Source organism: Mus musculus, chromosome 7 (genome assembly GCF_000001635.26).
Source record: "Mus musculus strain C57BL/6J chromosome 7, GRCm38.p6 C57BL/6J".
Taxonomy (NCBI): Eukaryota; Metazoa; Chordata; class Mammalia; order Rodentia; family Muridae; genus Mus; species Mus musculus.
This window is the reverse complement of record NC_000073.6, coordinates 117,761,036-117,785,523: the sequence shown is the minus strand read 5'-3', so window position 1 is coordinate 117,785,523 and position 24,488 is coordinate 117,761,036.

The following is a 24,488-nucleotide window of genomic DNA, read 5'->3' as shown; positions in this document are numbered from 1 at the left end:
GTTTTCCTCCTGAGATTCAACACCTGGACTTTCACTCACTCTAACTCACTCTATGTCATGGCGCTTCTTTCACAGCTCATTCCTTTAACCTGTGCTGTGAAATCAATGTAAACAAGATACCAATTGCTGGGCAGGGAGGAAAACCGAGCTCCAGCAAGAGCGCCTTGAGGATCATGAATGTGACAGCATCTTCCTATGGCCCTTGATGGTTCCGTGTTGAGCAGGGTATGTCCTGCCTTCACAGTCTGCTTCCCTCACTGGAACCTCTTAGAGAGTAGCCACGATGACTGCTCATCACCCTCATAAGTGTGACTGTGTTTGAAACAATCATGGGAGCATCACCAGGCATGGAGGGAGGGGATTTCCAAAGATGTGAATCTGAGAAGAGAAAATCCTCCTGGAATATGAGTTGTATCATCCCAGGGCTGGGCTCCTGGGCTGACTGACAAGGAGAGAGGAGAAAGAGAACTAAGTCCCTGCATTGATCTCTCCGTTTGTGGTGGATACAGTGAGACCAGTGTCCTCACACCCCTGCTGCACAGCTAGAGGCAATCTCACGGCCACACTTTCCTCACCTAGGGCTGAGTCCTCAAACTGGGAGTCTGAAGAAAACTTCCCTTCTTTACGGTGTTGGTGCTTCGTGTCACGGTTTGGTCACAGCAACAAGATAGTAAGGAGCAAGCAGCCTATGAGGGAGTCACCTTCAGGGGTCTAGTCTGGCTTGTTCAGTGGAAAGCAGCAGACTTCCTCTACAGATTACTCTCTGGCTTCTGTGGGACTGGCCCATGGCTCTGGCCAAGGTTAGCATTCCACCCAGCATGGGTCCTGTTTTTATAATTGTGTGTGTGTGTTTCACGAGTGCATGTGCTTTCCAGTGTGTTAGTGTTGTGTGAACATGCATATAGAGATGAGAAGACAATCTTTATGTCTATCATTGCTTTTCGCCTTGCCTGAGACAGGATCCTCCTTGTTCTCTACCCTATACATTGGCTAGCTAGCCCGTGGGCTTTGGGACAATCTGTTGTCTTCACTCCCATTTCAGTGTTGGAGCAGAGACTACAGATCCATGCTAAGGCCTCCAGCTTTTATGTGGGTTTTGGGGTGAACTCAAGTCCTCCCACATAAGTGGCAAGCATTTTAGCCACTGGGCTGTCTCCCTGGCCCCAGTGCATTACTTTTTTTAAAGCATATCTACAGCATCATATCTATCAGCTCATGCTTCGGTGCACATTTCTGAGAAAGTCTGAAATTTTCTACCCTGATTCTTTGATTAGAGGATTAATAGGGGTTCCTTAATCTCATTAAGAACTAGATATTGCTCAAGTTTTTCTTTCTTTCTTTCACAGTTGATTTCTTTAAATCTAGCTCAAATAAGAGCCATGAATCACCTTAGTATTGTTTTTAAATAACAGCCATATTGAAGTATAATTGTCATTCAACAAATCATAGATATTTAAGTTCTATGCATTATCATATGTATGTAACCTTAAAGCCACTGCCGCATATCATATTCTCCAACCCAAACATGTCTCTATATCTCTTAGTAGTCTCCCCTCCCCCACCCCCGGTCTCATATTCAGCTTCTGTCACCCAGATCACGTTGCCTTTTGCAGAGTGTACATAGATGAATCATGCAGCAGGGGTGATTTTTTTTTAACCTGGCCTTCTTTCATGGTCATAATTATTTTGAGGTTAATTCTTGTTAGGTGTATAAATAGCTTTTTCTTTTAGCTGTTGAATAGATTCTGTTGGATAGGTACATCACAACTCATTTGTCTGTTCATCTATTAATGACTGTTTGGATTGCTCACCACATTGGGCTGTTATAAGTAAGACTATTAAAGAATAAAAATAGTAAGCTGTGGCCTGGGAGAAAATGTTTGCAAAGCGTTGGGCAACCAAAGACAAATTCAGAGTACATAAAGAGACACTCAAATGTCAATGCTAAGAGAACTAACAACCTGATTAAAAATGGTCGTCCAATGATTTAAGTAGACACTGTCTTAGTTCCTTTCCCCCTTCTCTGATAAAATACTTTGATAAAAGCAGCTTTAGGGAAAGGGTTGGTCATGGCTACCAGTTCAGTGTACAGCCATCATGGTGGGGAAGTCAGGGCAGCGGGTGCTTGAAGCAACCAACCAGATTGTATCCACAGTCAGGAAGAAGAGAACAATGAATGCTTCTTTGTGCTCAGCTCATGTTCTGTATTTTTACGTATCCCAGGATCTTCTCTTGAGGGAATAATCCCACTCACAGTCAAGATAGATCCTCCCATCAATTAACATAATCAATCCCCCACAGGCATGCTGAGAGGCAAATCTTCTGGGTTAGTCTAGATTCAAGTAGGCAATTAACACTATCACAACCACAGCACCAATGAGATGCATGGTTGGCAAATAACCATAAGAAAATATACCCAGAACCTTTGCTTGAAAATGGATGGCTCAGTGGTCAAGAGCACTCACTGCTTTTCTGAAAGTCCTGAATTCAGTTTCCAATAACCTCATGGCAGCTCCCACCTGTCTGATGACACCTTCTGGTGTGCAGATGTACAGACAGACAAAATACCCATATACATAAAATACATAAATAAATAAATCTTAAAAAAATAAGGTAGCATAAAAACTGAAATAGAGTCTACTGTACATCTGTCAGAAGGGCTCAAGTTAATAAATCTGACCAGACTGAATATTGATGAAGACCTGGAAGCACTTAGAATACGCACATGTGAGTAGGGATGTAAGGTAGTGTAGCCACTTTGGAAAACAGTTTGGTACATTTTTCAAAAAGTTAAACACAATAGTTGGCAGAATAGTGCTGCTCCTCTAAGATACCTAAATGTGGGTCCTTTGGTTACTTTTCAAAGTATTACTTACTTTAGTTTTTCTGTGACAGAATACATGACAAAGGCCATTTGAGGATGAAGAGGCATTGTGGCTCATGGCCTGAGGTATACGATCCACTATAGCACACACAAGTCATGTCTATGAGAACACAAGGCAGCTGTCATATTTCATCCACAGTCAGGAAGCAAAGGGTACTCAGCCTGGGACCCCAGCCCACAGGATGGTGCTGTCCACCTTCAGGGTACAACTTCTCTCTCAGTTACACCTATTTGGAAGAAACTTTTTGGACATACCTAGATATATGTCTTCTAAATGAATCTTCTAAGTTCAGTCAAGCTGTCAATAAAGATGACACACAGCAAAGGGACACAGCCCATGTCCAGTTTTTGAGACAGTAGAAACCATCATGGTTCCTTCTTATAGTCCTATTTAATTACAAGAATCCTTGTAATAAGGAGATGGGCCTGATGTGGTGGCTCACATCTTTAATCCCAGCACTTGGGAAATAGAGGCAGATGGATCTCTATGAAGCTGAAGCTACAGTTGACTGCAGAGTAAGTTCCAGGGCAGCCAGGACTAGGTAGCAAAAACACTGTCTCAAGGAAAGAGAAGGACAGAGAGACAGAGGCAGAGAGTGGGGGGATTAGAGAGAAGATATTATGCTGTTCGGCTTTGAAGAAGTTAAGAATATATGGTAACAGCATATGAAAGCTTTCAGGTGTTTGGAAGTGAAGAGTATATAGTCTTCCCTGGAATCTCCAATATGAATGTGGGTCTGCTAACACCTTAATTGCATTTCAGTATGATATATTCTAAACTTCTCACCTCAAAAATTGTAGGGTAAGAAATTTGTGTTGTGTTTAGCCATTAAGCTCAGAGTAATTTCTTACAGCATCAACATCAAGTTAGTTCATATACCCAACAGTGTTACCTTATTGCTATGGACCAATTGACAGAAGCAATTTAAGGGATGAAGGATTTCCAATGGTTCATAATTTGAGAAAATACAGTCCCCTGTGGTGGAGAAGGCATTACTGAGTTCATGATGGCATCTGGGACTTCTGGACTTTCCATTGGGAAATAAGCAGAGAGTGCTTCAGGCAAAACCAGGGTGGGATTATAGCCTTCAGTACCCAACCTCAGGGACTACTTCATTTAGCTAATGTTGCTTTCAATCAACAACCTGCATGTGCATATCTTGGGGGAGTGCGCATCATTCTGTCAACTATTATGTTAAACTTTCTGAAAATATGCCAAACTTTTTCCCCAAGTGGCCACATTACCTTACACCCCTACTCATATGTATGAGTATTCTAGATCAAGAAAAGCTAAAAGCTAGTCCCACAACCTTGCCACAGCTGAGAACCAAGTGTTCAAACTCATGTGCATATGAGACACATTTTAGATTCAGAGAGCCTCACTGCCCCCACAGGTTCTAATCAGTGGAATCTGTGAGGTGATAATGTTGATTCCAGTCATTGTATTTTGATGTAATTTGTTAATAGGTAACTAGTACACACTGCCAAAATGCTGCCGTGTTGAGTAAAGGTTTGCTTTCCTCTTCTGATGGAGGAGGGGGACAGATGCCATTGTATGACCTAACCATCCCATTTCTAGCTATTTACACCAAAGAAAAAGAAAACGCACATACACATGTATACAAATATCACCAAATCTCTTTTAATCTGCAGGAATTTCCCTTCTTGGCTTTCTGCCATTTATAACAAATCTTTATTGATTTTCCACATATCCTTGATCCTCCTCTTAGAGATGTGCAGTAAATGTTAGTATTTATCTTGCTTTATGAGATGTATGCTTACATACCCTGGCATTCCTTACTGACTTCCAGATTAAAGAAGCTAGGCTTTTCCAAACAATTTTTTATGTGCATGTAAAACACTACTTTAAAGGAAGGTATCTAGGATCCTTCAAATTCCATGTATAAAGATGACACAATTTTAATGCAGGGCACCAATACCAACTCACTGTCTTAACTACAGAGAATGGATGACATTCATTTGATAAATACTGTGTATTGGGGACTTGAATCCTGTCTTCAGAAAGATTGCAGTATGGTGGGTGGGAAGATGTGGTAAGAAAATGAGGATATGTCATATATTAATAAAAGTACTCAAGGCTATGAGGGATAAGTGCTAGAGAATGCGGTATCCATAGAAATATCCACCTTGATGTAGCTCCCCGCCCCAAGAGGATGTTTTGAAAGAATGGCACTTGTATAGAGACTGAATTAGATTGCTTTCTCTGCCTCATCTTGGATGCTCTTGGAGGTCTGTAATAAAATACTGGGCAGTGAGATTTCTAATTCCTTTCTGTGCATTTGTCAGGTTCCCTCTCATTAGCCTGAAAGGACCAAAGGGCAGATAACAGTGGATCCAGCAAATACTCTCCATTTTACTCAACAGGCTTCTCAGGGACACCCACGATGTCCCTTCATGATTTTCTATATTAGGTTGTAATTAATAATTGTGCATTTAGGGGGACATCTCTGCTACAAGAATAGACATCCAAAAGAAAACCTGGATTTGTGTGTGTGTATGTGAATGTGTGCATGCACATATGTGAGCTCGTTTGCTCATGTATGGTAAACACAGACAGTCATGCCTGGCTTGATACATGGGTGCTGGGGCTCTGAACTCTGGTCTTCATGTTTGTAGAGCAGGCACTTTGTCCATTGAGCCATCAACCTAGCACCTGCCTGTGGCTCTGGATTATTGGACTTGGGAACTGGATCTCCCCACTGCTAGTCTGCTTTTGGTGTGTTTTTAACTTTTTATATGATGCTAATTGTCAACATCTTACAAGTTTGTTGGGATGCCTATGTGTATTCTTGAAGCATTTCTTTCCCCTTTCCACCCACTTCTTTCTTTTTCCAAGCTTCTCACAGAGGTTGATCTTTCCTCTTTCAGATCTCAAGACAATGTTCTCACCAGGCATATCTACATGTGACTTGTAAGCCAAGCTCCTCATGGTCACAGCTTCTGTACAGTTATCAGTTCAAAGGATTATGTCACAGTAAAGTTCTCTTTAAACAAATAAAATAAAATCTCACCACAAAAAATTTAAGTTCAATATTTTATCTGAAAATCTCCAGGGGTCTCTGTGGCCCAGGGTTACCTCAATGAGGCATTTCAAACACAAGCTCATATTCCTCCAGTGGCTGAGGCCCAGACTTCTTTTCCATAGATAATGTCTCTCTGCTGCTGGTGTGCAATGTGCCTGGATAAGGATGGTTGCATTTCTTTTAAGCAGTGTAAACATTTCTGCCCCCACCCCACATCAGTTTCATTTGGACTGAGTTGCAAAAGAGAAGCTAGGAATCAAACTTCCAGTAAAATTTCCTTTGACTCATTTCTCCTGTAATGTCATCCAAGCCTGATGTGGCCTTGATGCATTCAGCACTTTAAAGGGGATGTCATTAAAGGGTATGTCAACACAATAAATTTTATGCCTTTCATAAAACTTGCGAGTGAGCTCAGTGAGAAATTCCAAGGTCTGGGAAGGCAATTAACGTTTGAAATATATATTGAGTTGTTTACTGCGACATTTTATGTGGTCATAGAGCTGTATCCTGGGATGTCACTGGGGAAGAATTTCCCTAGGAAATGCAAGGTTTGCTTTTCAAATCACATTGGCATGTTGGATTCCTCCCCTAGAGCGTAGGAACCAAGGAAAAGCAAAGGAATTTTTTTCTCCACATTGAGGTGACCTTCCCTGGTTTCTGTTCTGACTGGCAATGACCTGAGGAGTCTTTATGGTGTAATTTTCCCTGACCATTTAGAGCAATGTACTTTGTAGTTGTAAATGTAGAAGACACTTAATTATTTTATTTGACTTGAGTTTTAACTCTCGTATCTTCTAGTCAACGTGGAACTTCTATCAGTCATTTTATGTATCTGGTCTTCCTTTCTTCCTTCCTTCTTTCTTTATATAAAACTTTTTATTATTCTTTATGAATTCACATCATGCACTCCAATCCCACTCATCTCCCTCTCATTCTCTATCTGCCCTCTACTCTTGCAACCTCCTCCGAAAAGAAAACAAACAAATGGGGGTGTGTCATAATGTGTCACACTGTATACCCTTTTGCCCAAACAGGTTTTCTAGCCAATGTTCATTGCAATGAGTCATTGGTCTGGTTGGAGGCCTCTATCTTCTGCTGCACTATCAATACTGAATACTCACCAGAATTCCTATAAGATTTCTTCTCATTGCCCTGCATTGTGGAGGTCCTACAGCTTTGCATCAGTAGGACTGACCCCTTTACTCACTCCAGAAGTTCATAGTTTGGGTAGATATTGGGGTGGGCCATCTCAAAGCCCTGGATCTGGGCCTGGGTGGTAGCTAAACTTAGGTCAACCTGACAGCTCTCCCACACTCACACCATTAGGGCTAGCTCTCCTCCTTTTATGTGCTCAAGCCAGTTATCTCATGTTTAGACCATCAGAGCCAGCTTCTACTGTGCTGCCCAGGTGAGGTGCAAGGTCCACTCTCCAGAGTGCTGCAGCTCAGCTCTTCTAAGTGTCACTCTGAGCAGGGTGGTGCCAGCTCTGCACAGCCCTCAGACATCAATATGAATGGCCTCAGGTGGCTGGCTGCCTAGACCAGGTATGTCCACATGGCCTTTGATGTAACATGGTCCATGGACATTGAAACAGACCCCCACTGCTTCAGAGCCACAGGCCCAGACATGACGCTTAGTGGCAACTTGAGTCGGGACTCCATTATGGTCCCAGGTGGCATCACTGGCTAATCACAATGGGTTTTCCTCACTACCCTCAAGTCTCCAGTTCTGCCCCTCTTCATTGTGCTCATATTCTTCTATTCCTCTTTCTTGTCCATCTCGACCATTTACTTGTTCATCTTAGTGGTCCCTGGGCCCCTAGGTGCCTTCCATGTGGGAGTCATACCTGGTGTGCTCCTGGTCTTTATTTCTTATACTGATAATTGATCAACATAGCAAACTATGTGATGGTTCATTTCTTATAATGTATTTATAGTTAAAGAAATCATTATTGATCCTTGTGAGGCATGAGGAGTCTCCAAGGAACATGCTGACGCATAGAATGTAAGCATATCCTGACATATCTTTAACTGTGTATTAGTCAGTTGTTCTATGTCAGCGGTGTGTAGCAAACAGTGCCAGCATCTCAATTAGTTTTACAACTGTGTCTTAATTCTGTAATATAAATTTACTTCTGTGTTTATTTTTGGGTCATGGATCTATGAGTTGAATCTGCTTCGGGGTGTAGCTAGCTTTGGATATCCTCTCTTAATTCTCCTGAGGCATGGCATTTCATAGGCAGTGATGGCAGTATGAGGCGCCTCTTCCTCCAAAGCGCCAAACCCATGTACAGTCACATTTGCTCATATTCTGTTGGACAAAGCCAGTGACATTTCTAAACTCAGTGGCCTGGGGCTGGTAAGTATATTTCATTAACAGGGATTAATGACAAAATGAAACTTTGGGAATGCAACATTGTATCCAAACACTGTCAGTACAAGTAAAAAAAAAAAAAAAAAAAAAAAAAAAAAGAAAAGAAAAAAGAGGCCACTATATTATACAAACAAAGGACCCCTGTCTTAGTTAGGGTTTCTGTTGCTGTGAAGAGATAACATGACCATGGCAACTTTTATAATGAAATATTTAATTGGGGCTGCCTTACAGTTTTAGATGTTTAGTCCACTGTCATTGTGGCAGGAAGCATGACAGCATCCAGGTAGACATAGTGCTGGAAAAAGAGCTAAGAGTTCAACATGTGGATCAGCAAGCAGCAGGAAGAGAGAGTGACAGTGGGTCTGACTTGAGCTTCTGAAACCTCAAAGCCCACCCCCAGTGACACACTTCCTTTGACAAGGCCACACCTCCTAATAGTGCCACTCCCTATATACCTATGGGGGCCATTTTCATTCAAACCACCACAGTTCCTACGAAGTGAATGATTTTCTTCATAATCCAAATTTATATCCAAATAAAATGTGAGTTCTTTCTTTTCCTTGTATTTGATCAATTACAGGTCTGTTCTAGCAGTGGCTCATTTCCTCTTAAAAGAGGTGTGTGCTTAGTATTCAGGGTACCCAGAAAGTCCTGAGATGACCATAGGATGACTACTCCATTGAATTGTCTTTAACTGTTAGTGACCAGTCAAGGTATTAAAAGTAAAGGACTGCCGGGCAGTGGTGGCGCACGCCTTTAATCCCAGCACTCAGGAAGCAGAGGCAGGTGGATTTCTGAGTTCGAGGCCAGCCTGGTCTACAGAGTGAGTTCCAGGACAGCCAGGGCTACACAGAGAAACCCTGTCTCGAAAAACCAAAAAAAAAAAAAGAAAAGTAAAGGACTTAGGTGTTTATTCATTTGCTCAATTGAGGAAGACTGTGGTGAGGGTGCCAGTGGGCTTCAGGAAGAAGCCTAAGGTTCTAGTTCATATTCTGCCACAAAATTTGCTTGGATGAAAGATGTTCTCTGGGAATAACTATGAGAAAGGAGCTGGGGATGCTCTGGGGAAGACATGTAATGATAGCAACCATCCTTCATCATCTCTCTGTGCAGAAGTCATTGTCTAAATAAGCATTCCCTTTCAGCTGCAGCCTAGTGATTTTTGTCTCAAAGTTGGCAGATGTGGCTGGCCCCAGGGTGAAGAACAATTTACAGAAGATGCTTCAAAACCAGTGTTTAAAAAAAAATCTAAAACAATTATGCGGGTTTTTTATTTATTAAGTTTGTATGTCAATTTCAATGGATTTTACTCATTACATACTTGTTTTCCTCATTGTTGATGTGATAATTTTTCTTCTGAGAAAATAATCAGAGACAAGGAGATAGTTTATGTACAGAATGTTTGCCGTGACATTCTTGAAAAAAAAAAAAGATAAAAAATTGGACAGATCTTAAATGTTCAATAATAAGGGACCAATTAGGTAAATTATTCTAACACTCCTTAATGAACAATCACACAGATGTTAAAATAATGTTGATGGTTTTTAATAATTATGATGACTTAAGAATGTTTTCATGATCTAATATTAGATGAAATATGTTAAAACTAGAAAACTGCACTGCTTTATAATCATTTGTTCTAAAAAGCAAGAAGACTAGAGTGAAAGTCAAGAGTGAACATCTAAAGGTAGTTAATTCAGGATATGAATTGTTATAATCTCTTTGCATTTCTTTCTTCATATTCTTCTGTGTTTTCTACCTTTGGTTGCAATTTATCACACTTGATTGTGTCGTAAAATAATATTTGTTTGAACCTAAAATTTAAAAATATCTTTACCAGCCTTGGTGAAGTAGACCCACCTGAAGCCCAGCAGCCTCTGCCCATCTCTTGCTCTCCAGAACAGACTCTTCATATTTTTTTCCTCAGCCATTATTTTGGCTATTCCTTCCCATAGGCCTCTAATATGCTTAGACACTTTTATCTTTTTCTTGTTTTGGAAATGATCTATTGGCTTTTGATTAATAAAGCAAAGGTGCTATGTCTTTTGATCATCTCAAAGGAGCTCTTTCAGCTCTTCTTAAGTTATCTTTCCTAGTTTATCTTTCAATCCTTTATTATCTCAATTCAGTATGTCTTAATTTAACTATGTCAAAATTCTTGATTACTCAATGATAATATTAATCCTTATTATTATGATTATATATACTGGCCATCTGTGAATTGTGTGCTTAGATTTTTCTATATGCATTTATTTTGAATTTTTCTAACATTGTATTCTTGGGGACAGAGGTGCGACATTAAAAAGCCCTGGATAAATAAGTTAGCTTTTGTACATGTCAATTTTCTTTAAAAAATGCTTTCAATCATTTTCTAAATATTTCTAAATGGGCATAACTCCAAATATCCTTCATATTCCATTTTTAAAAAATGTAATAGCAACTCTCTGACCACTTTTACTGGTGGTCATTCTAAGCTCAATATTGTTCTGAGACTTAACATTGTTGATCTGCCATATTAGATTTCTCAGAACCCGTGTGTGTCTTCCTCATCTTTTTTGTTCCCTTATTTTTGGTGGCATCCATCCATTCATTCACTTATCCATTTACCCACCTATCTTTCCATTTATTCACATGTCCTTCCACACAGCCATCCATCCATTTATGCACCCACCTATCCACACATCCATCTATCCATCCATCCATTCATCCACACATCTACCTACATATCCAGTAATTTTCCCCAAAAATAGTTTATGAGAATAAAATATTTCACAATATTGTGTGCTTTTAAATGTCTTGATTTAGACAACCACTTGATGGATGGTTTGACTGAATGTAGACCTGGCCAAGAAATTTCAAGAATGTCTTGTCTTCTAGTATGTCTTGTTGCTGTTCTTAGTTATGAGCAATGGGTTCTGACCATCATCACACAGATTGATTTGAATAAAAATAAACATAAGGAGCTTAGACTATAGTCAAGATAAAAGGGAGAGAATAGGGGATGTTGGAGGAATATAAAAGAGCCACAAGTCACAGAGGTCAAATTCCAATTGATAATACAGATGGAAGAATCAGCCAGGAAGTGCTATGAAACAAGTTTTGCAAGGGAGCTCAGGAAATCAGCTCTGAGGTGCCCCACAGTTTCCACATGCTGGGTTCCTGGGAGAGAAGCAAGGGTGCCAGGGGACAAGGTACTTGAAACAGCCCCTCTTCTGAACAGGAGCCTGGACTACTTGTCTGCTTCAAGCTGAACACAGGTTTATATTGTGCAGCCTAGGACTGCTCCCAGAGGCTGTAAGAAGTTTTAGGTGGAGATGCTGTACTTCTGACTGAGACAGGCAGAACTCCAGAGACCCAAATGCAGGCCCAGAGTCTAGGTGTTAAAAAATCACTACACTCCTTATTCTTCCCAGCCCTGGCCTGAGCTCTACTTGAAGACAGACAAAACAAAGTAAAACCACTGTCTGAAGAGTCTAGCTTCTTCTGTTTCTTCCTCTCCTCTCCTCTCCTCTCCTCTCCTCTCCTCTCCTCTCCTCTCCTCTCCTCTCCTCTCCTCTCCTCCCCTCCCCTGCCCTCCCCTCCTCTCTTCTACTCTCCCTGCCACACCCACTCCAGTGAAGTCTGTGTGACAAGCCCAAAAGCTTGGCCACAGTCCTGAGGCAAAAAGTTTCACAGAAACTTGTCTCCTGGAAGTTCTTTAGCATCCCGCAACACAGATATGTTTCAGATTTGTCCCTGAGAGTTTTGCGTGCTTTCTTTTAGTATTGTTTTATTATAGGTGCCCCCAAGGAATGATTTGACTTATTCAGACAAAATGCCTCCAGTGTTGAAAGAGATAGTGAAAGAAATCAGGCATTGCAGTTTGCTGGGTGAGAGCTAGAAATCTCAGGGCTAGTTCAACAAAGTAAACTTAGAATTCTCATTACAGACATGAATGGCAGCCTATATTACATAATTGTAGAAATAAGGTAGGTTGTGGTTTAAAGAGGAACTAGAGTATTGTGTTATTCATGAAAAGGTTAGTAGAAGGAACTTCCCCGGTGCATGTTTTTCACTAGGCCCAGAGGAATAGCATAATTAGATATTTACTAAAGGACCCATGGTGGTGGGTTAAACAATAGACTAGAATTGCACCTGAGCATATTCGCCCTTTCACCTGGATCCTGTGAATAGCTGACTTTAGATAGGGCTGATCTTATCTCAGTTGTAAACACTGCCTGGTTCCTGTAACCTTTTATGTAATGCTTTTTCTCTGTTTTGTGTAAAGAGCCATTATGCATCTCTATGTACTTTGGCTGATGCATCGCCTAACTTCCTTGTTTTTCTTCTGTGTTATAAGTCTGATGCTCTCTTTTGAGAAATTACATTCAGATCAACACTCCTTTGTGTTTGAGTCTGTTTGTCAACCCACCGAGACCCTGAATTCTCCCACGGGATGAGTCCAGCCCATGGCATCGATTCTCCCCTCCCCTCCCCCTCCTCTCTCTCCACTCTACCTTCCCTTGAGACAGAATTTCTCACTGTTTGAGAACTCACCAAGGAGACTAAGTTGGCTGGCCACTGAGTTCCAAAGATCTGCCTGTCTCTGCCTCCCCAATACTTGGATTGCACGTGTGCCCCATTGCACACCATTGCTTCTCACATGTTTTTGAAAAGGGGGCCTTGTACTAGGGGTTGAATTCATGTCCCTTGTGCCTGTGTGGCATTTGCTAATTCTCCAACCCTGGCCTAAGAGTATAAATCACACTCTGCTATGTGTGCCATTGGGGTTCATTCAGTGGCTGTGCACTGTTTCTTGGTGGTAAAGGTTATACACATTTTGAAGTCACCATTTCCATGCCCACCAATGTAGTTGTGTCCCCAGGACCTGTAAACCAGCCCAGTTTTCAGTGACACAGGAGAGAAGAATAGGCTTGGTTCTGAGGCCATGGCAATTTTCTTACTGAAAGCAGAGTGATTTGGGTGGAAAAGAAAAAAACTTAACCCCCACGCCTGTTGTCTTCTTGTCTTCAAAGGGCTTCAACAGAGCATGCAGGAAGTACAAGGCCCCCTTTTCAAACACTGACCTGCTTTCAAATTAGTTCCCCAGAAGTTTGAACAAGGAATCAATGGGAAAAGAAAATGATTCCGGAGCGCGGCTGAAAGGCTAGCGATTCTCCAGTGTTTTATTGTCTTGAAGAGTGGCTACGCTTGGCTGGAGTCAGCAGCTGTCTGCAGTCAGGACCTCAAGTGCAGGAAGTGAGCACTTCTGTCTTGCTGGGGCTTGTTTTATTCCATCACTCATACTGTTGCCAAGGTCACAGTCACCATTTGGAGAATGATGAGGTGGTACAGTGCTAAAGGCTCCCCTGTACATAAGTAACCACCAAGGAATTGTTTCCACTGTTCAGATTTAACCAGCTTTGCAGATAAACCCAGGCCCCTGTGCATTATGAGAGGTACTTTAAGGCCACACAATTCAATTCCAAGTCTCTGTTGTATATTAATTACCTAGCAGGTCTGTGGTTCCTGTGATGGCCTTGATACACAGCAATGGCTCACTTCCCAGTGCACATAGAAGCCAATACTGCCATTTAAATGTATTATTTAAATTGCACTTATTTGCTTGTGATGGAGGGCTGGATGCATGCTGTAGCATGCATATGGGAATCAGAGGACAGTTTGTGGGAGTCAGTTCTCTCCTCTACTGTGTGGGTCCTGTGGATCAAGCTCAGGCTGTCAGGCCTGGCAGCAAGCACCTTTACCTGCAGAGCCATCTCACCAGTCCTGATACTGGGTTTTATTGTGAGTTAATTGATAAGGAGGCCAGGAGGCCAGGAGGCCAGGAGTCACAGGCTCAGATCTGTTCCCAGGATGGGTCTGTAGCAGGAGTATCATCAGTTCTCTTGGGTGGGGGATGGAAGCTATCTTCTGACAGGCAATGAGAAGACAGGGTGTCAGAGTTTGTGCAGGGTGGACAGTTACTGCTCTTCCTCAATAGTCCTGTGTTTCTTTGAGGAAGGAATGATCATGTTCCGTATAAGTCACATCAAGCTTGTATTATGAACAAGTCATGCATGCCCTGGTTCCTCCAAGGTATGTAAGTTTTAAAAGCAATCCACATGTGTTATTTGCTGTTACTAATGCACGCATGTTCTGAACTACCATTCTGCATTCCAAATAGATAAGTTATTTGTCAATTAAAAGAACATCTACAATAGAGAGATGGTTTCAGTTCGTGCATTCTGAAAGTTGCCCTGAAAAAAAGGGTTCATATTTTGTTAACAAAGGAATTTGTGTTCTGCTGTGTCCAGGATGTGTGAATTGAGTCATAGATGTTAGAAGTTGGCCTATTAGAGCACAAAGCTTGAGTAAGGGACTGGAAAGTGTCCTGGGGCTGTCACCATCACTTTAACTGTCACTGTTGAGTTCGTCCTCCTTGTGCTACTGAGAATGAATATAACAAAGTGGTGTGACTTAGGACCAGAGTGCATCTCAGTGACAGAGCTCTTGCTTAACATGTAGAGACCCTTCTTGCACACTAACTTTGCCGATGAGAAATAGTGATGGCTACAGAGTGGCAGAAGCATCACCCCACCCATCCTTAAAGAATAAAGAACCATATGAAAGGTTGTCCAGAGATCTGAGAAAAGGGAGAAAGCAGATTTTGTGGAGGCTCATTAAGGGAATGCTATTTCCTCCTGGTAAAGCATGGTCATTTTTATAACTTCATGTTTTTCTCTCTTCAATTCTTTTAATCAGTTCTGTTAAGTGTTAACTGGTCCAAAGAATAGGATGCAAGTTGAAGCTCTGGCCCTGAGTGGAGACATGACATTGTGAACGGTCCAAAAGATCACAAGATTGCTGTCTAGCAGGAGGCTTTGTAGTGAAGAACAAAGACATTCCATTTTTCTCTCCTGTAAAAGTCAACCCAATGGGTCTGTCAATCACTGGACAGGAAAACTCCTCTCAGGAAGTGTGTGTGTTCCAGAGACTTTAGAAATAGCATAAAGCCTACATGAACATGTAAGGTAACAGTGGTCACTCTGGCCACTGGGCCTGCTCTCCACAATGGACCTTTGGCTATGGTCTGCTCTTACCCTTAAGAGTGCTTTGCTTTGCCTCCTGAGCTGCTGTCTGTCTCTATACTGTGCTCTGTGTCTCCTTTGAATTCTTTTGATGAAGATCACAGGGACTGTGGAGCTCACAGGAGATAAGAGTTGAGTCTTGGCATCATCCTTCCCAAACATTTCTCCTAATGCTGGCTTTTGTCTGTTCAATTTGAGTGCCTTGAGGCACTACCCACACTGAGTATACAGTGCCCCTCAATAAAAAATAGGAAATCTTGACTCCATTCTTTAGATGAGAGCACTGAGTCTGATAGAGATTAAGGGATCCTGTCCAGAGTCACCCAGAATGAGTAGCAGAAATGGAGCAGGAAGTCAGATTCCTTTGACTGTATTTCTACACCAGAAGCCTGGGTTCAACACACACACACACACACACACACACACACACACACAAACATGTGCACAGATAGGCACATGTGTACATACAAACATATACACACAAATACACATGTACAGACACATATGTACACACATTTGAATGACACACAAAATTACCTACACCTATACACATGTACACGGATACATATACACACATATATATTCACATAGACACAGACTCATACATTCACAGATACACACATACCTATACATGTAAAAACACACACCTAGACACACAATACACACATATACAACATGTACACACATTAACAGACACAAACACACACATATACATACATACATACATACACACACATACATACACACATGTAAACACAGACCCCTCCACATAAACACAGACACACAGACACATACACACAGACACACACACAGACACAGACACACACACACACACCTCATCTTCTTGGTGACTGTAATTTCCATATGAGAAGGCATGAAGACATGAAGAGTGAACAACTCCTTTTCTCACATTCCCTTCTCTCTCTCTCTCCCACAACCACCTCTCTCTGTGTCTCTCTTTTCCTCACCATTCTTTCTGTTCTGTCTCTCTTTTTCTCCCCTTCCTTGCCACCTCTTCCTCCTTCTCCCCTCCTCTCTGTGATTCCCTATCTCTGATATACACATAGGGCAGGGAGCCTTTGATTGAGCACACAGCTACACTTACCTGACCCATTTTGTTTTAAAAGGGACACAAGCTCATGCCCTAGATTTGGGGGAAGACAGAAAAGCCCCCATTTATCTTTCTGTACATTGTTCTTATTCTAAACCCCAAAGTCAAGCTGACAATTTTTCTTCTTAATGGCTGTGGCAAAGGAAACCTGCAGGCTTCCATCTGCCTCTCTCCCTTCCCCCCTCTGTCCTCTTAGCACTTTCACATAATCCATTTACTGCCAAGCAGCGCCCATAAAAAGGATGCCTGTTAATGATTCTGTTTGATAAATATGCCAAATGTGTGTCTAATAATACTGACTGTGACTGTGCTGTACATCAGACTAGACCCTTCACACTCCGAATGCCCCACCCCTGCTGCTGCCTACAGGACAGCATCACCATCATGCTAGAGAAGCCAGGCTCTAGTCAAATCTCTAGTCAGTTAAGTCACTAGACAAGTCACTAGTCTGGTGTCATGAACACTGAAGCATCAGAGTTAGGACATGGCTGTATTTTCCAGAAAGACAAGGATGTTTTGCAGGGCATATCTTTGTGTGTGCATGGAGAGGACATACAAGTGAATAAGACTTGGTGTCTTGCCCAAAGATGCTCAACACGGGAACCAAATATGGTGAGAAGGGCCAAGGTACAGATAGAAGAGAGAATAGGTAGGGAGTTGGGCAGAATAGGAGACTAATACACTTTGGGGACACTGGGCTGTCTGGGGACAGACAATCTAGGCAACTCACTGTATAGTCTGCCAACTTCAGGTCTGGCCTAGAAGTTGATTCCCTCCATATGAAGGAACTGTTCTTTATGCCCTATAAATAAAGATGTTCTAAGAAAATGGTTCCCTCTTCTTGTCGAAGAGTCTTAGCCATGAGAAGAGACAGTCTTTGGAGGGGAGATGGTGCTGATCATCTTGCTGTCACCACAATTAACTACCTGATGTAATGAATATGAAGATACAATGGTTCCCATTGGCTCATGGCTCTCAAGGTTCTACTCCAAAACGGAAATGCTTTCAACCACTAGCATGGTGGTGCATCATGAGAGAATAAGGAAGCAGAAAGGAAGAGGAGAGACAGGCACCCCACAATCCTCACAGACATATTCCCAATGACCTAACTTCTTCCTGCCTGGCTCTACCTCCCAAGTATCATATTGCCTCTCAATAATGCCACCCCAGTAATGAAATCTTCCACATAAGAACTTTTGAGGGGCAGAAGACACCCACATACAGATCAACTGTGCTGTGCCTGTGTTTGTGTGTCTGCCTGGGTGTGTGTGTATATCTGATTTCCAGATTTTATAACTGCTAACTAAGCCGAGAAAGGAAGTCGCACCTGATAGAAGTATAAATAATAACTTCAGGTCTCTCGGTTTCTCTGTGTGTGGGATTTGAGGAAGTGAATCTTCTGAACCCTCTCTTATACACCTGCCTGTCCTGTGACCCTCTGGACTGCCCACTCCATTTCTTTGCTGCTTTTTGAGAAAACAGGCACTAATTGCTGCTAACTGGTCTACCAGACCAAAGGCCTTTGACATTAGAAGCCGACAAACACCCAAGTCCCAAACTTTCTCTTCTCTCTCTGGCTCCTTCCCATGTTTTCAGGCCTCAGATCAGAACAGAGGTTTTCTAACACCTCACCAACTGTGAGGAACACCGTGTGTGTGAGAGACCCTGATGGCCCTGTAGAAAGTGGGGACCATCCCAGAGCTGCAGCCATGTCTAGGTGGGAACGTGTGGCTCCTAGACTTACGCACTGAGCCACAGACATCTCAGACCCTGCCTTGCCAACTCCAGGTCAAGGCACAGGCAGCATGTCTCTGTGTGTCAGTTTCTAGGAACCTTGGCATGACCTCTGTCTTCTGAGACTTTAAGCTTTAATTTGAGACAAGATTTCTTATTGGCCCAGAGCTTTCTGAGTAGGCTGGGATGCTGGCCATCGAGCACCAGTGATCTTTCTATCTCTGCTTCCTAGGATTTGGATTATCATACATGCTACCATGCCTGATTCTTTTCAAGGGTACTTGGAATCAAACTCATGCTCTCATGCTTGTGTGGCCATCACTTTACTGACGGAGCCATCTCTTCAGTTTCTAGAACTTGTTTAAAGTTTCACATTTCTAATAGTTAATGAGAGTTAAGCTTCCTATATTCATTTATTCACTCAATACTGTGTGCTAGTTCCTAACAAAGACATCATGCAAGATTTCAGCAGTGTTTTAGCTAAGAGTGAAGAGAAGAAGGCAGCCAGTAGTATCGGCTAGAGAGTATTTTTAAGGACTTTGTTTTTCTTTAATTATTTGTCTCTGTGTATGTGTACACATATGAACACAGATGCCTGTGGAGGTCAGGTATCTCACATGGAGCTGGTGTTATAAGTAGTTGTAAGTTGATCTACATAGGTGCAGGAAACCAAAACGGAGTCTTCTATAAGAGCAGTACACACCCTTAACCTCAAACTATGTCCCCAGCTCCATCCAGTGATGATTCAAAACAAGATTGCCATTTATACATTAAGCCCCTGAGCAATGATCAATAGCTCTGAATTCAGATTCAGGTATTTATTTATTTGCTTGCTTACTTATTTAATTTTTATTACTTTTTAAAATACAAGTGCCCCCCCCACCCCTTTAAAGCAGTCTTACTATGAAGCTCAGGCTGCCATCAGAGTTGCAATTCTCATGTCTCAGTGTCTTTAGCATTAGATGACAGATAAGCACCACCATGCACACCTTGAGCTGGGATTTGTATGCTTTGGTGGCAAGAGATATCAGTGTGAATGGGTAGAGATCCAGGAGAGAGACCCATGGACATTCTACTCAGGCGATTCTTTGGTGCACTGTACCTAAAAATGCATTCTGGGATATCACTCTCTTCCAGAAGTCTTTGTCCCTTTCAGGATTGTCATGGATTGTTGCCTCTTCTGAGAGACAAAGCTGAGACTTTTTTCTTCTAAAATTGAAATCTGAAGAGACTTCCTGTCTGCTCTGGTGATAACAGCATCCATCCGCAGAACTCTGCCTTAGGTCCCATCCATACACATATGGGGACACGTGGGACCTCTGAGGTGAATTTGTTCTGTTGCAAGCCAAGTGTGACATGGTGATGGGGGGTGAAAACTGACAGTTCTGAAGTCTAGCAAAAGCCACGGAGTGGAAAGATTGTGGCTGCCCAGGCTGTCACTCCCACCACTCTTGCTGCTGCTGACATTTTGCGACTTGTGCCTTCTTCAGGACTGACTAAAGCTGATGAAAACCCTTCACAGGGCTCTTGTTCTGAGATGTGCTGTAGAACATTTTAATGACTAAACAAAATTATGGTGCAATTTCACTTGATTAAAGATAAAACTAAAGAACCTGTGCAATTTCCAGTGTGCCTGTTAAGACAAAGGCTTTAAAACATCTTAAAGAATACGGAATCTAGATCCTGCTGGAGAGAAGCATCAACAATGGGTGTGGGGCACCGTTCATACTCCTGAGATAAACAACTTGGAAGGAGGAAAGGTTTGTGCACTCAGGAGATCCCAGCACGTAGGAGGAATGAGTGTAAGGTCAACTAGAGCTGCAAAGTGAGATAGTGAGGGTCTATCTCAAAGGAGGAAGAAATGGTATATTGAGGCTTATGGGTTTAGAGTTTCAAACTCTGGTAGTCTGTCACATAGTTTTGAGCCTGATGTAAGGCAGGACATCATGATGGAAGCCTGTGACAGACACATGTGTTCACATCATAGCAGCCAGACAGCATACTAGGAGAGGGGAGAGAGCTAACAATTGCTCTTTTGAGGGCATGCATCCCTTTCCTCAAGTTATTAGCTTCCCCCAAGTAGCCCCATCCCTAAAGTTCCACCATATCCTAAGAATGTCATTGGCTGGGGACCAGGTCTTCAACACATGATCCAACTCATGGCCTTTGTAGAGTTCTTCCTGCTAGCCAGGGCTTCCTGTGTGCTTTGTGTTCTTTCATGCCCCGCCTCAACCCCCTGGGTTCATTCAGTGCTTTTGATTGTGTCTAGAGTTGAATGGAAGCACCACAAATCGTCAGGGTTGTGGACAGCAGTGCTATATGGCCTTCCCTGAGGACAGACTTGTTTCATTTGTCTGCCATTCCCATCCTCGGATTCCTCCCGGGGATGCAGCAGAGGGTCCCTCTCAACATCCCAGCTCAACTCATGGATAAGACAATGTACAATGACTTCTTACACAAGTCTTAGTTCCTTTCCTGGTGCTGTGATAAAATACCCAATAAAAGTAACTTAAGGGAGAAAGGGTTTCTGCGGCTCCCAAATCCATGCTGCTGTCTGTCATTGCTGGGAAGTTAAGGTAGCAGGAGCTTGAATCATCTAGTCATGTCAATCCACAGCCAAGAGCAGAGAGCAATGAGTTAATGAATGTGTGCTTGCATTCCTTCTCTTTCTGTACTCAGGATGCCCTGCCCACAGAATGATGTCACCCACAGTGAGTGAGTCTTTTCACTGCAGCTCATGTACTCAAAATAATTCCCCCAAGACGAGCCCACAGGCCAATTTAATCTAGACAATCCCTCACTGAGATAATCCACAGATGATTCTAGATGCTATCAAGATGACAACTAAAACTAACTGTGGTGGTTTGAATAAGAATAACCGTCCCCTTCCTAGGCTCATAGAGTTGAATGATTGGTCACCGGGGATTGGTACTATAAAGAGGTGTGGCTTTATTGAAATAGGTCTTGTCTTAGTGGAGGAAATGTGTCACTGGGAATGGGATTTGAGACTTCAGTTACTCGAGCCAGGCCCAGTCTCTCTTCCTGCTGCCTGATGATCCAGATGTAGAACTGTTAGTTATCTGTCTGTGCTATGCATCCTACTATGTGCTATGCATCCTACTATGTGCTATGCATCCTACTATGTGCTATGCATCCTACTATGACCATTATGGACTAAACTTCTAAATTTAAGCAAGCATCAATTCAATGCTTTCTTTTATAAGAGTTGCCACATTCATGGCATCCCTTTGCAGCAATAGAGCACTGACTAAAACACTATCATACCATGTGGAGAACCCCAGTTAGCAATAACTCTATCTTGCTCAGTGTTGCCTATTAAGAGAAAGAGCAGCTTGACTTAAGCAGGATCTTCTAAAGATGGATGTTTGATTAGGACTAGACAGGAGTCTCAGTATGATGAACCAGGGCTGGTGACACATACTGGGTGGATTTTGAGGAAATTTTCTATCAAGAAATGGAGGGGTCTTTTGTGAGTTCTTATATGAACACTGGCTTACCTGGCCTGCTGTTTACTGGACAAAGAACGGCATGTTGACAGAGAAGATAGCGGATAACAGAAGATCATGGTCACAGTTGAGCTTTGGTTGCCAGTGTCCATGCTTTAGGTGGAGAGATGGTTTCCCTTCTTTACCTGGCTATAGTCTGGAGTGTAAACTTTATAAACTGACCTGGTTTTTGTCTTCTATTCCTTCTAACCCTCCCTTATTCTCAGCTTGCATCCTGCAGTCCAGCTCCACTCCACTGGCCTGCTTTTGCTCACTGCTTCATCTCACGTCAGGGCCTTTTCACACACGGTACTCTCTGCCTGGATCCCCTGTCTGCTGTAACTTGTCTCACTGATAGTTATTTATGAGGCTCAAATGTCACCTCTCCAGGGAAGGCCCACTAATTTCTAAGTCTAGTTGCTGTCACCTGCCCCAAGTGTTACTCCTTACATCTTCTTCAGAGCACCAGTCTCAATAGTAATGAAATAGGTTTGGAACTAGCCATTTTACTTCTTGCCACAAAGCCTAGAAAAGTGACATGCAGATATTTAGAAGACTCAGTGCCTACTGAAGAGTAAATGTCAGCAAATGTGGCATGTGTCACCTTCAGTTTGATAGGAATCTTTTGGCTTTATTGAGATTGCATGTGGACTTGGATGTAGCTCAGCCGGAGAGTGCTTGCTAGCTGGCAAAAATCTCTGTGCTGTCCAGCACAACTGTTAGGAGCTGAACATACATATGTGAAAGTCTTAACACTCAACATGTCAGAATATGGCTGCATTTAGATACAGCCTTTAGGAGGTAATTAAGTTAGGATGAAGTTTTTGCAGATGTTAATCCAGTGTGACGACCATCTTTTTAAGAAGTAAGGTACATGAGATCTGTATGTGTAGGTGAAATGCCAGAGAAGAACATGGCTGGAAAGACACTACCACTCTGCCTAGAAGAGAGACCTCAGAAGAAATTGACATCACAAACACGTTCATTTGGACTTCTTGTCTCCAGAAATGTGTGGAAATGAAGTCTGTATTGCTTAAGTCTGTGCTGTTTTGTTATGGGCTTTCCGGATGTTGTCTAGATCCAGTTTAAACTGACTAGGGAGCCTCTTCTCGGGGAAATGGGCTTCTGCTGCTATCCTAAAGAGAGATGGAGCTCACTTACTTGTGCCTGGTATGTAGGAAGCAGTGTATGCATGTGTGCATGTGTGCATGTAAAATGACTGTGTGGATGAATTCGGAAATTTGACCTGGAGGCTGATTCAACTCTTGTCAGCATTGCTGTGCCAGACTCTACCACTCATTTGCCACTGTCAGGCACTAGCCTAGATTCTGTATGCAAAGTACATTTTTAAAGCCCCTGTTCCTCACAGAGCCCATATCATGCTGGGGTTAGAGTGATGTAGCAAGGGAGATGAGTAACTCACACACCAGGCTGGTCTAGCAGAAGACAATAGGCTCTGACGTTAAGTGTAAAATCTGAGGCTATATCAAAATGTGAAAATTAGGATAAGTATTTTTTGAGGTGGGGATTAGACTCAGAATTCCTATATTCTAGGCAAGTTATACCCTAAATCAAGACAAATAGTACCTTAACAAAGCTAAATAAGCAATAAAGAGAAATAAATAAAACTAGTAGTGGTGACAGGGATTTGGAAAAGTAGAGAATAGAAGCTTTAACTAGAGAAACCCCGGGAAGTGTATGTAAGGAAAGCCTGGAGCAAGGGATGAGTGACCTATGCAAGTACCTGGTGAAAGACTTTCTAGACAGATGGTATCCAAGAAAAAGAATGTACTGTAAAGGGAGGGTGCCAGTGCGGGAGGTGCAGAGGAGAAGATAGGGTAGAGACAAGGAGGGAATGAGTGGCCGGACTCTCCAACACAGAGACAAACACTTTACTATAGTTCTTCAGCATCTTCTCACTTGCTTATGGCTCAAAACACAAAGAAACTAGAAGAAACCATGACTGGAGTGTGGAGTGCCTGCCTTCCTCCTCTCTCTGGGAGCTTCACATTTAGGCTGGTAGCTCCTTCAGCTCAAAGTGTGCTTAGCCCGGCCCTCTGGTTCTTGACACGGGAGCACCGTTTCCTGTTCTAAATGGAATAGTGCTTTGATACCTATCTTCTTCATAATATATTCATAGCTGATAATAGAAATCACATTTCGGCATCCTCTCCCTCATTAAAGTGGTTGGGAAGATAAGTAGATCTGAATTGGATTTTGTTGTTTTGCCTGTTGTACTTCTGCCTTTGGTCTGATGAACTAGAATAGCGTTAGAAACTCGGAAAGCTTACAAAGCCCAGCAGATAAGGAGAGGTAAAACAAGACAGTAGAAAGTGTTGGTTACTGGGGTCAAACAGAGAGGACCACAAGGGACAAGGATACCTGCGACAGGTGCAAGCAGGATTGCGGAGTGCTGGGGGCCAGTAAAGCAAGACCTTTTGGCACTCAATCAAACCAGAAATCTGGATTCTTAAGTTAATATCTATTTTCCCTTTGGTGAGTGTGTGTATTTGTGTGTGTGTGTGTGGTGGTGGGGGGGGGGAGAACTAACATTCACTTGTGTGCGAATGTATATGGAGGCCATAGGTCAACATTGGATGTTGTTCTCAGGTACCATCCACCTTCCTTTTTGAGATGGGGGTCTCTCATTTAATCTGGAGTTCAGTGACTCAGCTAGGTTGGCTGGACAGGAAGCTCAGGGATTTGCCTGTCCCCGCATCCCCTGTTACTGGGATTATATGTGCACATATGTGTATATCTTCATATAAG